This window comes from Ranitomeya variabilis, chromosome 1 (assembly GCF_051348905.1).
Source record: "Ranitomeya variabilis isolate aRanVar5 chromosome 1, aRanVar5.hap1, whole genome shotgun sequence".
Classification (NCBI taxonomy): Eukaryota; Metazoa; Chordata; class Amphibia; order Anura; family Dendrobatidae; genus Ranitomeya; species Ranitomeya variabilis.
The window spans coordinates 790,392,376-790,409,657 of NC_135232.1; the positions used below are offsets into that span (position 1 = coordinate 790,392,376).

The following is a 17,282-nucleotide window of genomic DNA, read 5'->3' on the forward strand; positions in this document are numbered from 1 at the left end:
TACAACCCACACAAGTGGCTCGGGTAGTGCAGCTCATCCAGGATGGCACATCAATGTGAGCTGTGGTAAGAAGGTTTGCTGAGTCTGTCAGCGTAGTTTCCAGAGGCTGGAGGTGCTACCAGGAGACAGGCCAGTACACCAAGAGATGTGGAGGGGGCCGTTGGAGGGCAACAACCCAGCAGTAGGACCGCTACCTCAGCTTTTGTGCAAGGAGGAACAGGAGGACCGCTTCCAGAGCCCTACAAAATGACCTCCAGCAGGCCACAAATGTGCATGTATCTGCACAAACGGTTAGAAAATGACTCCATGAGGATGGTCTGAGTGCCCAACGTCCACAGATGGGGTTGTGCTCACAGCCCAACACCGTGCAGGATGCTTAGCAATTGCCACAGAACACCAGGATTAGCAAATTCGCCACTGGCGCCCTGTGCTCTTCACAGATGAAAGCAGGTTCACACTGATCACATGTGACAGACGTAACAGAGTCTAGAGATGCCATGGAGAGCGATCTGCTGCCTGCAACTTCCTTCACCATGACCAGTTTGGCAGTGGGTCAGTAATGGTGTGGGGTAGCATTTCTTTGGAGGGCCGCACAGCCCTACATGTGCTCGCCAGAGGTAGCCTGACTGCCATTAGGTACAGAAATGAGATTCTCAGATCCCTTGTGAGGTCATATGCTGGTGCGGTTGGCCCTGGGTTCCTCTTAATGCAGCACAATGCCAGACCTCATGTGGCTGGAGTTTGTCAGCAGCTCCTGCAAGATGAAGGCATTAAAGCTATGGACTGGCCAGCCCATGTGGCTGGAGTGTGTCAGCAGTTCCTGCAAGATGAAGGCATTGAAGCTATGGACTGGCCCGCCCGTTCCCCAGACCTGAATCTGATTGAACACATCTGGGACATCATGTCTCGCACCATCCACCATCACGTTGCACCACAGACTGTACAGGAGTTGGCGGCCTCATCATGATCATGCCCAGGCGTTGTAGAGAGGTCATACAGGCACGTGGAGGCCACATACACTACTGAGCATAATTTCCTTGTCTTGAGGCATTTCCACTGAAGTTGGATAAAAATGTAACTTCATTTTCCACTTTGATTTTGAGCATCATTCCAACTCCAGACCTCCGTGGGATATTAGTTGTGATTTACGTTGATAATTTTTAGGTTTTATTGTTCTCAACACATTCCACTATGTAATGAATAAAGATTTACAACTGGAATATTTCATTCAGTGATATCTAGGATGTGGGATTTCAGTGTTCTCTTTATTTTTTTGAGCAGTGTATAATGGTTCAGCATCAGCACCAGTATCACCATCAGAGGACTCTTGAATCCTGAAACTGTGCACACACAGGCCTGAATAATTACTCTTTCCCTCCAATATGAACTGTCCCTGAGTTGTAAAATGACATCAGTCAGCCTAGTGCTGCGGCGCCAGCACTTTTATAACCTCTGATGAGATAATGCAGCCAGCCAATCGCAGTAATTCCACTACCAAGTTGGCTATGGCATTACAGTGACTGGCAGGCAATCCTTGCTTGCTTATTGGCTGTGTAACATGCTCTAAACATGAGGGGCAGGGATTCCAGCTTCAAATCCAAGCACAAGCCAATGCTTGGCGAGTGCCGAGCACCCAGATACTCGAGTGATAGAGATACTCGAGTGATAGCCGAGTGTCACCGAGCACGTTTTCTCATCACTAATAGCCAAACCTGTCCCTTACTTCATCTTTTGGACTTACTCAGTGGTCCTCCGCAGCCACCCACATAGACGGACATACACTGGACCTGGTCTTCACCCGTCTCTGCTCTCTAACTTCACCACCTCCCCTCTCCCTCTATCCGACCACCATCTGCTCACTTTCTCATCCCTATAAAAGTGAAAAACCGTGGCACAACCGTCTAAGTGCTCAAGTAGGGTCCCAAACCAGTGTATAGAATATAAGAAACTTGGCACTCAACTTAAGATTCTTAGATGCAGCAGTATTTTAATGAAATCATTTAGTAGTACAATCCAGAGGAACGTATCGGTCAAACCATGACCTTCCTCAGTGTCCTAGAAACATACATATGCAATTAGATATCATTATATTGGAATATAACTTACTACAAAATATCATGCAAACTCAAAATAACAGAAATTGGTAGTAAAGGGGAAACCATATAAAAATATCAAAAGATGAAAGAATAAACGAGGACACATATGGAATAAGAGGATCCCATGAATAGGAAGCCTACCCGACTGTTTGGAAGAATTTAGATCTGTTGTGGTTGTGAAATACAGTTGGTCACTTTAATTTAGATAGTCCTGCAGAAAGAGGGTGTATCTTATAAGAAATCCAATTTTGGGGAAAGGTGTAAAATAAATTCATTTCACCCACCTATTTCTATTTGAATGGGGGAGAAGTAGTCAGACTGGTAGTCAAACAGACTGGTGGTGCTGTATTAAAACATAATAATCCATGATAATGTATATATGAATTCCACTATAAATAAAAATAGAATGTCAAATAAAACATTAATAAAGGAGGACCTATTATTTGCGGTGCTATTTCTTTGAATTGAGGTGGGTGGATCCGGTATCCACCGGTTATCCTATTGGCACCATCTAGTATAGAAAGCAGGCTGGTTAGTTGGGCATGAATATACATATTGGAAGAAGATGCAGATTGCTTCTTAGGCTGGGTTCACACTGCGTTAGTGTGACCCGTTTAACGGACTACGTTACACCGCGGCATAACGCGGTGTAACGTAGTCCGTTAACGCCGCCAATGAATGCAATGGCAGACGCATCGCTAGCACACGCCCACAATGGGCGTGCGCTAGCGATGTGCCGTCATTGAGTGACGGACCCTGAAACGCGGGCTGCAGCGTTTCCGGGTCCGTCACTGCTAGCGCAGATAGAGCTCTATCTGCGCTAGCGGGATGCAAACGCCGGCACTTGCGCTAGCAGCAGCCAGTTAGCGTATGTGCTGAACGGGCTGCTGCTAACGCAGTGTGAACTTAGCCTTACCAGTGGTGACAGTGGAGATTAGGTCCTCTGTGGAGTGGAGTGCCCACCGTGGGGAATCTGGGCTCGGACTGCTGTTTATATGCAGCCAGTCTGAGCTGTGGGCGGGAAACCTTGGAGTGCGCGCGGCGGAAGAGATGCAGACGGAGATGACCCGGTCTGTGCTCCGTCGGCAGGAAGTGCATCGCTGTGCATTCCACTGTACTCCTGGTGAGGAGCTTGCTTTCCACTGTCATTGTCACCCAGAAGTGTGTATTCTTTATTAGGAATTTGAGTGGAATATAGCAAAATGTATATTGCTGTGTCCTGCGTATTATATGTTGAACATATAAGGTGGATGGCAAATGTTGAAGAAGAAAATGGGTAATATCTTGTGACCATGGATTATAGTAGTTGGCTAGGTAGAGAGATCCGTAGTGGGGACCAAGGAGACATTTGCAAGTAGGTTTTCAATATAACCGACTCTGTAAAGAGGAACATCAGAATTAATAATACAGCATAAGTAAATAGATCGATCATATGCAAAATATAACAGCTCTATCATATACAATAGAATGAGTAGTCACAGCCAAAATAGATAATGAAGTGGGAACTATCGTAATTCATGTAAAGGACAACAGGTCATATTCCCTATTTAAACCCTTAGGGCTAAGAGTTTGTAGTTCGTGTATCCAGAATGCTTCCCTCTGTTTGAGCATACGTACCCTGTCGCCCCCTCGTCTTGGGATGGGTATGTGTTCCAATACCTTGAACTTTAGTTGGGAAACAATATGCCCTGCTGCATGGAAGTGAGCGGGTAAAGGGAAAAGGAGATTTTTACAGCGAATGGTGGATTTATGTTTGGAGATCCTATCTTTGATAGGTTGAGTGGTTTCTCCAATGTAGACCAGGCTGCATGGACATTTAATGAGATAAACGACGTAAGCGGTATCACATGTTGTGAAATCCCTAATGTTGTATTTCTTCCCCAAATGAGGATGGTAAAAGTTATCGCCTCTCATGACATTATTGATGGCATTGTAGACAGGGGAAGGTACCGGTCTTTGGTATCTGTAAAAATCGTTGGGTGAATTTAGGTCTGGATCCACCAATGTCAGCTCTGACTAAGATGTCACGGATATTGGAAGATCTTTTGAAACAGGGCAAAAAAGGATTACAGAATTCAGGGCTATCTGGATGGGCCGTTTGTAGGATATTCCAATGACGTCTTATAGATTTGTGTAAAATGTGAGCATAAGGATGTAATGTATGGACAAAGGGGATACGATTCCCTGTCTTTGGGAGTTTACTTATCTCTGGGTGCATAGACTGGATGAGTAAATTAGTAGGATAGTCACATTCCTTGAATTTTGAACGTATTTCATCCAACCTTTGTGCATGGCGTGTTGTGTCCATTACAATTCGGTTGACCTGTTGGAATTGTGATTTAGGGATAGATCTTTTCACTGGGGCAGGATGGGAGCTAGTGAAGTGTAATAGACTATTTCTGTCTGTGGATTTCGTATATAGGTCAGTAGTCCGCTTGCCCCCCTCGCCCTTGCATATTAGAGTATCTAGAAAGTTGACTTCTCGCTCATTCTTCGTCATAGTAAAGTTAAGACCTGTCCAGGCAGTGTTGAGGGTATGAAAAAAGGCATCTAGAGTGTCTGGTGTACCGGACCAAATGCAAAAAAATAATGTCTATATAGAGTTTCCAGACAATTGCATGCGTCTGGAACAAGGTATTGCTATAGACAATGTCATCCTCAAATGCGGCCATGTAGCTGTTCGCATATGGAGGTGCTACATTTGAGTACATAGCAGTGCCCTTTAGTTGAAGGTAGAAATTATCTTCAAATAAAAAGAAATTCTTGGTTAAGACTAGAGTAAGAAGTCTCAAAATGAAGTCTATGACTTCTTGTGTCATATCAGTCCTGCATAATAAACGGTGTATACACTCTATGCCCAAATTATGTGGAATGGACGTATGCTTTATGATCTGGAGGAAATCCCCTGTGTCTTTCAGGTAGGATCATATCCCTTGTATAAGGGGAGTGAGAATTTTCTCTAGGAAAATCGAGAGTGGGGACAATAAAGATTCAGTGGAAGCCACGATTGGGCGGCGAGGAGGAGGATCCATATCTTTATGTATTTTGGGCAGAGTATAAAATACTGGTGTGATTGGATGATTTTTGGTGAGGTATTCACACATCTTAGCATCTATCACCCCCCTGTCAGTGAATTCAATGATGATATCTTTAATAAGGCCTCTGATCTGATATGTCGGGTCCCCATCTAATTTCATATAGATTGTAGTGTTGTTTGTCGATGAATTTCCTGTAGGTAATCTTTACGATCCATCACTACGATGGCCCCGCCTTTATCTGCAGGTTTTTTAATGATATTCTTATCATTTTTAAGAGACTGTAATGCCTCAAGGTCAAGAGCAGTAAGATTAGCGGAAAAATTCAATTTGCCTCTCTCTGAATCCTGCCTTAGCTTCTGAAAGGCTTCATGGACGAAGCCTATGAAAGTTTCCAATGCATGTGAGCCCTGTGGTGGTCTATAGGTGGTCTTTGAGAGTAGACCTAATTCCGTTATTGATAATGCCACGTTCTTAGATCTAGTGTCAGGGTTCAGGTTGGGATTGGGGCTAATCTCTCGTGAGGGAGATGATTGTGAAAAATGTACCCGTAATCTAAGATTGCGGAAAAATCTCTGTAATTCCATTTCCATGGAAAACGATCTAAATTTATATGAAGGGCAAAAGTAAAGTCCCTCTGTAGCAAATTGCATTCTGCTATCCCCAATGTCCTAGAAGAGATGTTCACAACCAGCGGACATGTACCTGTGTTGAAATTTCCTCTTCCGTTGTCCTCTTCAGGTCTTCTTCTTCTTTGTTGTCGATGTCGTTGTCCCCAAAAAACGGCCTCGAGTAGGATGCGAGTCTCGTCCTTCATGTTAGGACCCTGACGTAGAGGCTTCGGTGGAGGACCGATTGGATGATCTTGGATAGTTCCTTCTAGTATTGGTCCCTTCTTTCCAACAGTAGACACGATTCTGTTCATAGTCGTCTCTGTCCCTTTGGAATTTCTGTCTCTTCTTATCTTGTGTCCCGTCTATGCTCATCCGTGCTATTCTTGATCTTAGCCTTCAAATTATCGAATTCTTCGGTAGTACTCGAAGATGTTAATTGTGTCTCGATGTTGGCCACTTTTTCTTTGGTGGAAATGATGATTTTTGAAGGTGTTCCACTGTGAGGAGCATAAGGTCAAATGAGCACTTGTTCAATATTGTTCAAATCTAAGACAGAATTCAGGGACATCACAGAAGAGAGTGGGTCGAATAGGAACTCTGAAGCCCCTTGGAATCCATTGAGCCCGCAAATATTCAATGATGGTGGCACAGTGGAGCTCATAGTTGATTAGGTGACGTATTTCACGTTCTAGGTCCCTACCACGTGCCTCTCTTGGAGGGATCTTCAAGAAATCGCTAGAGAGATTAGAATTAGATAGGATCTTTGTGGACTCCTCTGTGTTATAATAGAAAGTTTGGAAAGTCATGATAGCCCTGGTGTTTACACGTAAGGGTATAACCATATAAAAGTGAAAAACCGTGGCAAAACCGTCTAGGTTCTCAAGTAGGATCCCAAACCAGTGTATAGAATATAAGAAACTTGGCACTCAACTTAAGATTCTTAGATGCAGCAGTATTTTAATGAAATCCAGTAGTAGTACAATCCAGAGAAACGTTTCGGTCAAACCATGACCTTCTTCAGTGTACTAGAAACATACATATACGATTAGATATCATTATATTGGAATATAACTTATTACAAAATATCATGCAAACTCAAAATAACAGAAAATGGTAGAACAGGGGAAGCTATATAAAAATATCAAAAAATATCAAAAAGATGAAAGAATAAACGAGGAAACATATGGAATAAGAGGATCCCATGAATAGGAAGCCTCCCTGTCCTCCTCACCAGTCACCCATATCCAGCAACATGCGCACCCCCGCAGAAACCTTGCACACCTAGACACCCACACACTCTCTGACTCTATCCTACCACTGGCATCCATATCCTCACTCCACGACAAAGACAGTGCCACTGCTTTCTACAATGCTACTCTCGCATCAGCTATTGACACGGTTGCTCCTCTCGTTCTTGGAAAGTGTGACGTATCGATAGACAACCCTGGCACAATAACACCACTAAAAAGCTCCGGCAAGTGTCCAGGGTTGCAGAGAGGCATTGGAAGAAAACACATTTGCAAGATGAGTTCACTGCATTCAAACAGGCAACACTCACTTTTAAATCTACTCTCACCTCTGCTGAACAGGCCTACTTCACAACCCTCGTATCTTCCCTATCCTACAACCCCAAACTGCTATTCAAAACCTTTAACTCCCTCCTTCGCCCCCCACTGCCCCCTCCAACCTCCCTCATCTCTGCTGAGGACTTTGCCACACACTTTAAAAATAAGATTGACCAAACAAGACAAATCTTCATTGTTCAACCACCACAACCCCTTTGTATACCAGACCAATGACCAAACCCCATAACCTCCCTATCCAACATCACTGAAGGGGGGCTTGTCTCCTCTCCAAATCGCACCTCACCACCTGTGCGCTCGACCCCATCCCATCCCACCTCCTCCCCAACCTCCCCACCACTCTTATCCCATCCCTAACCCACCTCTTCAAACTATCACTAACTTCTGGCACCTTCCCTTTTGCTTTCAAAAATGCCACAATGACGCCTATCCATAAAAAGCCAACCCTCGATCCAACTGCTATGTCCAGCTATCGCCCAATATCGCTGCTCCCATTCGCTTCCAAACTCCTGGAGCACCACGTCTACGCTGAACTTTCCTCCCACCTCTCATCTAACTTGCTCTTTGACAATCTACAATCTGGTTTCCGCCCCCATCACTCAACTGAGACAGTCCTGACCAAAATTACTAACGACCTACTTACAGCCAAAGCTAACGGACGATACTCTGTACTTCTCCTTCTAGACCTGTCCTCTGCTTTCGACACAGTTGACCACTGCCTCCTACTACAGATCCTCTTCTCCTTTGACATGAAAGACCTCGCCCTATCTTGGATCTCCTCATACCTTTCCAACCCCACATTCAGCGTCTCCCACTCCCACACTACCTACTCATCCCACCTTCTCTCTGTTGGGAGTCCCCCAAGGCTCTGTTCCAGGACCCCTACTCTTCTCAATCTATACACTTGGCCTGGGACAACTCAAAGTCTCATGGATTCCAGTACCACCTTTATGCATGCTGATGACACTCAGATCTACCTTTCTGGCCCAGACATCACCTCTCTGCTGCCCAGAATCCCAGGGTGTCTATCAGCCATATCCTCCTTCTTCTCCTCTTGCTTCCTCAAACTCAATGTGAACAAATCTGAACTCATCATCTTTCCTCCATCTCATAGATCTTCCTTACCTGACCTATCTATCACAATTAACGACATCACGCTTTCCCCCGTACCGGAAGTCCGCTGCCTCGGAGTAACCCTTCACTCTGCCCTGTCCTTCAAACTGCAGATCCAAGCTCTTTCCATCTCCTGTCGCCTCCAGCTCAAAAATATCTCTGGAATCCGCCCTTTCCTCAACCGTCAATCTACTAAAATGCTTGTGCATACCCTCATCATCTCCTGCCTTGACTACTGCAACATCCTTTTCTGTGGCCTTCCTGCTAACATCCTTGCACCTCTCCAGTCCATCCTTAACTCTGCTGCCCAACTAATTCATCTCTCTCCTCGCTACTCCTCCGCTTCCCCCCTCTAAAAATCTCTTCACTGACTCCCATTCCCTCTGCGTATCCAGTTCAAATTACTAATACTAACCTACAAAGCCATCCATAACCTGCCTCCTCCATATATCTCTGAACTAATCTCCCAATATCTTCTCTCACGTAATCTCCAGTCCTCCCAAGACCTCCTTCTCTCCTCCTCACTTATTCACTCCTCACCCAACCGCCTCCAAGACTTCTCCCGAATATCCCCCATCCTCTGGAATTCTTTGCCCCAACATGTCCGACTATCATCCAGATTCGGATCCTTCAGACGGAACCTGAAAACCCACCTCTTCAGGAAAGCCTACAGTCTGCACTAACCCCGCTGCCTCCTCACCACTACCGATGCTACCATCTCACCAACACCAGAGCTCCTGCAACCCTCAACCTATTGTCTCCTTCCCCACCATCCAGTAGAATGTGCCCGCAAGGGCAGGGTCCTCGCCCCTCTGTATCAGTCTGTCATTGTTAGTTTGCTTACTGTAAGTGATCTCTGTAACTTGTATGTAACCCCTTCTCATGTACAGCACCATGGAATCAATGTTGCTATATAAATAAATAAATAATAATAATAACCTAAATGGATTAAAAAAAGAAAAAAAAAAAAAAAACCTATAAGAAACTGAATTCAATTTACATTAATTGCAAAAATATCAAACTATTTTTGGAAAGTGTGGAAGATTTTTCGTTTCATAGGCATCTGACACTATGACAGATTGCAAATGATTTCTACATTTTGCAAAATGTGTTGCCCCTATAGAAATAAATTAAAAATGTATACAAATTTCATGTTATATTTTTTATGTTTTTCCCAGTGTTAAATTTCACGATAACCCCCAGAAATTATAAAACAGCCTGGAACCATAAAATCATTCAAAATATGGTCTGTGAAGCTATGTTTTTTACTTCATCCCTAAAATTAACCCCTTCATGACATGCGTGGCGCATGTCGTGTGCCTCCCTTTGATGTGGGCTCCGGCGCTGAGCCCATATCTTTTCCGGCACATGTCAGCTGTTTTGAACAACTGACATGAGCCCCTAACAGCAGCGGGTGGAATCGCGATATACCCACGGCTGTTTACCCGTTAAATGCCGCTGTCAATCTCTGACAGCAGCATTTAATGTGATCGCACTGGAAGCGTGTCACTAATCCCGCCCATCAGTGACTGTGTCCGATGATCGCGGGTCACTGATGGGTTGGCATGACAAACAGACGTTTCCAGCAGATCTCTATGGTTTTCATAGCCAGATTACTATGAGCACCACACTGTGACATCTGATCATCACCTGTGTGCAGCACAGGCGATCAGAAGATCGCAGCTTCTATTCTCCCATGGAGACTATTGAAGCAATTGAAAAGTAAAAAAAAATGTTTTGAAAAATGCTTAAAAAAAACCAAAAATATAAAAGTTCAAATCACCCAATCATTCGCCCCATTCAAAATAAAATAAAAAAAATAATAAAATACATACCGTATATTTAGTATCGCCGCGTTCAGAATCACCTGACCTATCAGGCTATAAAAATTAATCCGATCGGCAAACGGCATAGCAAAAAAAGTCAAAACGCCAGAATTACGCTTTTTGGTTGCGGCAACATTGCTTTAAAATGCAAATGCAATAACGGGCGATCAAAAGATCGTATCTGCACCAAAATGGTATCAATAAAAACGTCAGCTCGGCACACAAAAAACAAGCCCTCACCTATCCCGAGATCACGAAAAATGGAGATGCTACGGGTCTCTGAACCTAGACATGCTTGGTGTTTAAGCACTCGGAATGACCTGGAGAATCTTAATGGCAGGTCAGTTTTAGCATTTGGTGCACATGGTAAAAAAAAAAAAAAAATTAAAAAAACTTGTGGGATTGCACATTTTTTGCAATTTCACCACATTAAAAAATGTTTTCCCTGTTTTCAAGGACACGACATGGTAAAGCCAGGTGTCAATATGAAAAAAAGTACAACTCATTGCGCAAAAAATAAGCCCTCATATGGCCATAGTGACGGAAAATATAAAAGTTATGGCTCTGGGAAGAGGGGAGCGAAAAACAACTGCAAAACTAAAAAAGGGCTGCAGTGTGAAGGGGTTAACGAATTATTCTCCAAAAAATCAAGTTGTGGATAACCAGCTGATTGCTGGGGGTCCGAACACTGGGACATCCCGAGAGGCGCACATGCACACCCACCGCCTCATTCCTTGTCTATGGGACTGCTCAATACACAATTTCCAGCAGTCCAATAGACAGATGGTCGAGCATGCGCACCTCAACTACAGAGTCCTCATTTCTGGGGGGGCTCAGCAGTTGGACCCTCTATGATCAGCATGTTATCTCCGATCACTTGGATAGGGGATACCTTGATGTTTGGTAACCCTGTAATGTCTGATTGCCTATGATGACGATGCCACAGGACGCTCAGGGCAGGAACTCCACTCCCGCCTGTTCTGTAGTGATGTGACGAGAATGGAGTGAGGAACAGCTCCTCTAGTCTAGTCCTTTCTAGTCACCCCTTTTACTGCACCACTCAGCATCCTGTTACAGTCACGAGCTCAGCCGCCTGCCGCTAAGCACGCCGGGAGGTGTAGTACAACGAACTGGCCAGCGTCACAGTCACTGCCGCCCGGGACTACAAGTCCCGCCTGACATTGCGCACAGGGCGGTGCAAAGCTGGAACTGGGAGAAGCGGTGAGTTGAGCAGATAAGAGAGCACTTATGAGCTCATTAATGCAGCAGGTAGACGAGTGCGTTCACTGTCTGTGAGCACGAGGAGTTTGTAAGCATGCGTACTACTGATGTGCTTTATGGGGTGTCACTGGTGATGGGAGGCATACCTGGCATCGATAGACCAATCCGGGCTAGACATGGACCGAGGAACCGCCATGGACAAAACGTTGCAGCAGACAAGCGCAATGGACGACTCCTAGTGTGACTTTCATCTGTACATGCCAGAACTGTTCAAAACCTCCACTACACTGGTATAGTGTGAGCTCCCACAGTCTCAGTGCCACATTATCACTGGTACACGTGTGAGCTCCCACAGTCTCAGTGCCACATTATTACTGGTACACGTGTGAGCTCCCACAGTCTCAGTGCCACATTATCACTGGTATAGTGTGAGCTCCCACAGTCTCAGTGCCACATTATCACTGGTACATGTGTGAGCTCCCACAGTCTCAGTGCCACATTATTACTGGTACACGTGTGAGCTCCCACAGTCTCAGTGCCACATTATCAGTGGTATAGTGTGAGCTCCCACAGTCTCAGTGCCACATTATCACTGGTATAGTGTGAGCTCCCACAGTCTCAGTGCCACATTATCACTGGTATAGTGTGAGCTCCCACAGTCTCTGCCACATTATTACTGGTACACGTGTGAGCTCCCACAGTCTCAGTGCCACATTATCAGTGGTATAGTGTGAGCTCCCACAGTCTCTGCCACATTATTACTGGTACACGTGTGAGCTCCCACAGTCTCAGTGCCACATTATCAGTGGTATAGTGTGAGCTCCCACAGTCTCAGTGCCACATTATCACTGGTATAGTGTGAGCTCCCACAGTCTCAGTGCCACATTATCACTGGTATAGTGTGAGCTCCCACAGTCTCTGCCACATTATTACTGGTACACGTGTGAGCTCCCACAGTCTCAGTGCCACATTATCACTGGTATAGTGTGAGCTCCCACAGTCTCAGTGCCACATTATCACTGGTACACGTGTGAGCTCCCACAGTCTCAGTGCCACATTATCAGTGGTATAGTGTGAGCTCCCACAGTCTCAGTGCCACATTATCACTGGTATAGTGTGAGCTCCCACAGTCTCAGTGCCACATTATCACTGGTATAGTGTGAGCTCCCACAGTCTCAGTGCCACATAATCACTGGTATAGTGTGAGCTCCCACAGTCTCTGCCACATTATTACTGGTATAGTGTGAGCTCCCACAGTCTCAGTGCCACATTATCAGTGGTATAGTGTGAGCTCCCACAGTCCCAGTGCCACATTATTACTGGTACACGTGTGAGGTCCCACAGTCTCTGCCACATTATTACTGGTACACGTGTGAGCTCCCACAGTCTCAGTGCCACATTATCACTGGTATAGTGTGAGCTCCCACAGTCTCTGCCACATTATTACTGGTACACGTGTGAGCTCCCACAGTCTCTGCCACATTATTACTGGTACACGTGTGAGCTCCCACAGTCTCTGCCACATTATTACTGGTATAGTGTGAGCTCCCACAGTCTCAGTGCCACATTATCAGTGGTATAGTGTGAGCTCCCACAGTCCCAGTGCCACATTATTACTGGTACACGTGTGAGCTCCCACAGTCTCTGCCACATTATTACTGGTACACGTGTGAGCTCCCACAGTCTCAGTGCCACATTATCAGTGGTATAGTGTGAGCTCCCACAGTCTCAGTGCCACATTATCACTGGTATAGTGTGAGCTCCCACAGTCTCAGTGCCACATTATCACTGGTATAGTGTGAGCTCCCACAGTCTCTGCCACATTATTACTGGTACACGTGTGAGCTCCCACAGTCTCAGTGCCACATTATCAGTGGTATAGTGTGAGCTCCCACAGTCTCAGTGCCACATTATCACTGGTATAGTGTGAGCTCCCACAGTCTCAGTGCCACATTATCACTGGTATAGTGTGAGCTCCCACAGTCTCTGCCACATTATTACTGGTACACGTGTGAGCTCCCACAGTCTCTGCCACATTATTACTGGTATAGTGTGAGCTCCCACAGTCTCAGTGCCACATTATCAGTGGTATAGTGTGAGCTCCCACAGTCCCAGTGCCACATTATTACTGGTACACGTGTGAGCTCCCACAGTCTCTGCCACATTATTACTGGTACACGTGTGAGCTCCCACAGTCTCTGCCACATTATTACTGGTACACGTGTGAGCTCCCACAGTCTCTGCCACATTATTACTGGTATAGTGTGAGCTCCCACAGTCTCAGTGCCACATTATCAGTGGTATAGTGTGAGCTCCCACAGTCCCAGTGCCACATTATTACTGGTACACGTGTGAGCTCCCACAGTCTCTGCCACATTATTACTGGTACACGTGTGAGCTCCCACAGTCTCAGTGCCACATTATCAGTGGTATAGTGTGAGCTCCCACAGTCTCAGTGCCACATTATCACTGGTATAGTGTGAGCTCCCACAGTCTCAGTGCCACATTATCACTGGTATAGTGTGAGCTCCCACAGTCTCTGCCACATTATTACTGGTACACGTGTGAGCTCCCACAGTCTCAGTGCCACATTATCAGTGGTATAGTGTGAGCTCCCACAGTCTCAGTGCCACATTATCACTGGTATAGTGTGAGCTCCCACAGTCTCAGTGCCACATTATCAGTGGTATAGTGTGAGCTCCCACAGTCCCAGTGCCACATTATCACTGGTACACGTGTGAGGTCCCACAGTCTCAGTGCCACATTATCACTGGTACACGTGTGAGCTCCCACAGTCTCAGTGCCACATTATCACTGGTACACGTGTGAGCTCCCACAGTCTCAGTGCCACATTATTACTGTTACACGTGTGGGCTCCCACAGTCTCAGTGCCACATTATTACTGGTACACGTGTGAGCTCCCACAGTCTCAGTGCCACATTATCACTGGTACACGTGTGAGCTCCCACAGTCTCAGTGCCACATTATCAGTGGTACACGTGTGAGCTCCCACAATCTCAGTGCCACATTATTACTGGTACACGTGTGAGCTCCCATAGTCTCAGTGCCACATTATCACTGGTATAGTGTGAGCTCCCACAGTCTCAATGCTACATTATCACTGGTATACGTGTGAGCTCCCACAGTCTCAGTGCCACATTATTACTGGTACACGTGTGAGCTCCCACAGTCTCAATGCTACATTATCACTGGTATAGTGTGAGCTCCCACAGTCTCAATGCTACATTATCACTGGTATAGTGTGAGCTCCCACAGTCTCAATGCTACATTATCACTTGTATAGTGTGAGCTCCCACAGTCTCAATGCTACATTATCACTGGTATAGTGTGAGCTCCCACAGTCTCAATGCCACATTATCACTGGTATAGTGTGAGCTTCCACAGTCTCAATGCCACATTATTACTGGTATAGTGTGAGCTCCCACAGTCTCAGTGCCACATTATCACTGGTATAGTGTGAGCTCCCACAGTCTCAATGCCACATTATTACTGGTATAGTGTGAGCTCCCACAGTCTCAGTGCCACATTATCACTGGTACACGTGTGAGCTCCCACAGTCTCAGTGCTACATTATCACTGGTATACGTGTGAGCTCCCACAATCTCAGTGCCACATTATTACTGGTACACGTGTGAGCTCCCACAGTCTCAGTGCCACATTATTACTGGTACACGTGTGAGCTCCCACAGTCTCAGTGCCACATTATTACTGGTACACGTGTGAGCTCCCACAGTCTCAGTGCCACATTATCACTGGTACACGTGTGAGCTCCCACAGTCTCAGTGCCACATTATCAGTGGTACACGTGTGAGCTCCCACAATCTCAGTGCCACATTATTACTGGTACACATGTGAGCTCCCACAGTCTCAATGCTACATTATCACTGGTATAGTGTGAGCTCCCACAGTCTCAATGCCACATTATTACTGGTATAGTGTGAGCTCCCACAGTCTCAGTGCCACATTATCACTGGTACACGTGTGAGCTCCCACAGTCTCAGTGCCACATTATCACTGGTACATGCGTGAGCTCCCACAGTCTCAGTGCCACATTATTACTGGTACATGTGTGAGCTCCCACAGTCTCAGTGCCACATTATCACTGGTACACGTGTGAGCTCCCACAGTCTCAGTGCTACATTATCACTGGTATAGCGTGAGCTCCCACAGTCTCAGTGCCACATTATCACTGGTACATGTGTGAGCTCCCACAGTCTCAGTGCCACATTATCACTGGTATAGCGTGAGCTCCCACAGTCTCAGTGCCACATTATTACTGGTACATGTGTGAGCTCCCACAGTCTCAGTGCCACATTATCACTGGTACACGTGTGAGCTCCCACAGTCTCAGTGCTACATTATCACTGGTATAGCGTGAGCTCCCACAGTCTCAGTGCCACATTATCACTGGTACATGTGTGAGGTCCCACAGTCTCAGTGCTACATTATCACTGGTATAGTGTGAGCTCCCACAGTCACAGTGCCACATTATCACTGGTACACGTGTGAGCTCCCACAGTCTCAGTGCCACATTATTACTGGTACATGTGTGAGCTCCCACAGTCTCAGTGCCACATTATCACTGGTACATGTGTGAGGTCCCACAGTCTCAGTGCTACATTATCACTGGTATAGCGTGAGCTCCCACAGTCTGTGCCACATTATCACTGGTACATGTGTGAGGTCCCACAGTCTCAGTGCTACATTATCACTGGTATAGTGTGAGCTCCCACAGTCTCAGTGCCACATTATCACTGGTACACGTGTGAGCTCCCACAGTCTCAGTGCCACATTATTACTGGTACATGTGTGAGCTCCCACAGTCTCAGTGCCACATTATCACTGGTACATGTGTGAGGTCCCACAGTCTCAGTGCTACATTATCACTGGTATAGTGTGAGCTCCCACAGTCTCAGTGCCACATTATCACTGGTACACGTGTGAGCTCCCACAGTCTCAGTGCCACATTATCACTGGTATAGCATGAGCTCCCACAGTCTCAATGCCACATTATTACTGGTATAGTGTGAGCTCCCACAGTCTCAGTGCCACATTATCACTGGTACATGTGTGAGGTCCCACAGTCTCAGTGCTACATTATCACTGGTATAGTGTGAGCTCCCACAGTCTCAGTGCCACATTATCACTGGTACACGTGTGAGCTCCCACAGTCTCGGTGCCACATTATCACTGGTATAGCGTGAGCTCCCACAGTCTCAATGCCACATTATTACTGGTATAGTGTGAGCTCCCACAGTCTCAGTGCCACATTATCACTGGTACGCGTGTGAGCTCCCACAGTCTCAGTGCCACATTATTACTGGTACACGTGAGCTCCCACAGTCTCAGTGCCACATTATCACTGGTATAGTGTGAGCTCCCACAGTCTCAGTGCCACATTATCACTGGTACACGTGTGAGCTCCCACAGTCTCAGTGCCACATTATCACTGGTACATGTGTGAGGTCCCACAGTCTCAGTGCTACATTATCACTGGTATAGCGTGAGCTCCCACAGTCTGTGCCACATTATCACTGGTACATGTGTGAGGTCCCACAGTCTCAGTGCTACATTATCACTGGTATAGTGTGAGCTCCCACAGTCTCAGTGCCACATTATCACTGGTACACGTGTGAGCTCCCACAGTCTCAGTGCCACATTATTACTGGTACATGTGTGAGCTCCCACAGTCTCAGTGCCACATTATCACTGGTACATGTGTGAGGTCCCACAGTCTCAGTGCTACATTATCACTGGTATAGTGTGAGCTCCC

General features: G+C 46.1%; 1 protein-coding gene across 3 annotated transcripts in view; it reads left to right on the plus strand.

The window, feature by feature from the left end:
* The first annotated feature begins 11,342 nt into the window (after positions 1 to 11,342).
* SCAMP4 (secretory carrier membrane protein 4) overlaps positions 11,343 to 17,282 on the plus strand; it is a 121,193-nt gene continuing 115,253 nt past the window's right edge. The window contains exon 1 of one of the 3 annotated variants that reach the window (XM_077273035.1): positions 11,343 to 11,488. The gene's annotated coding sequence lies outside the window, so the exon portion shown is untranslated. The other 2 variants (XM_077273053.1, XM_077273044.1) reach the window with 2 other exon arrangements.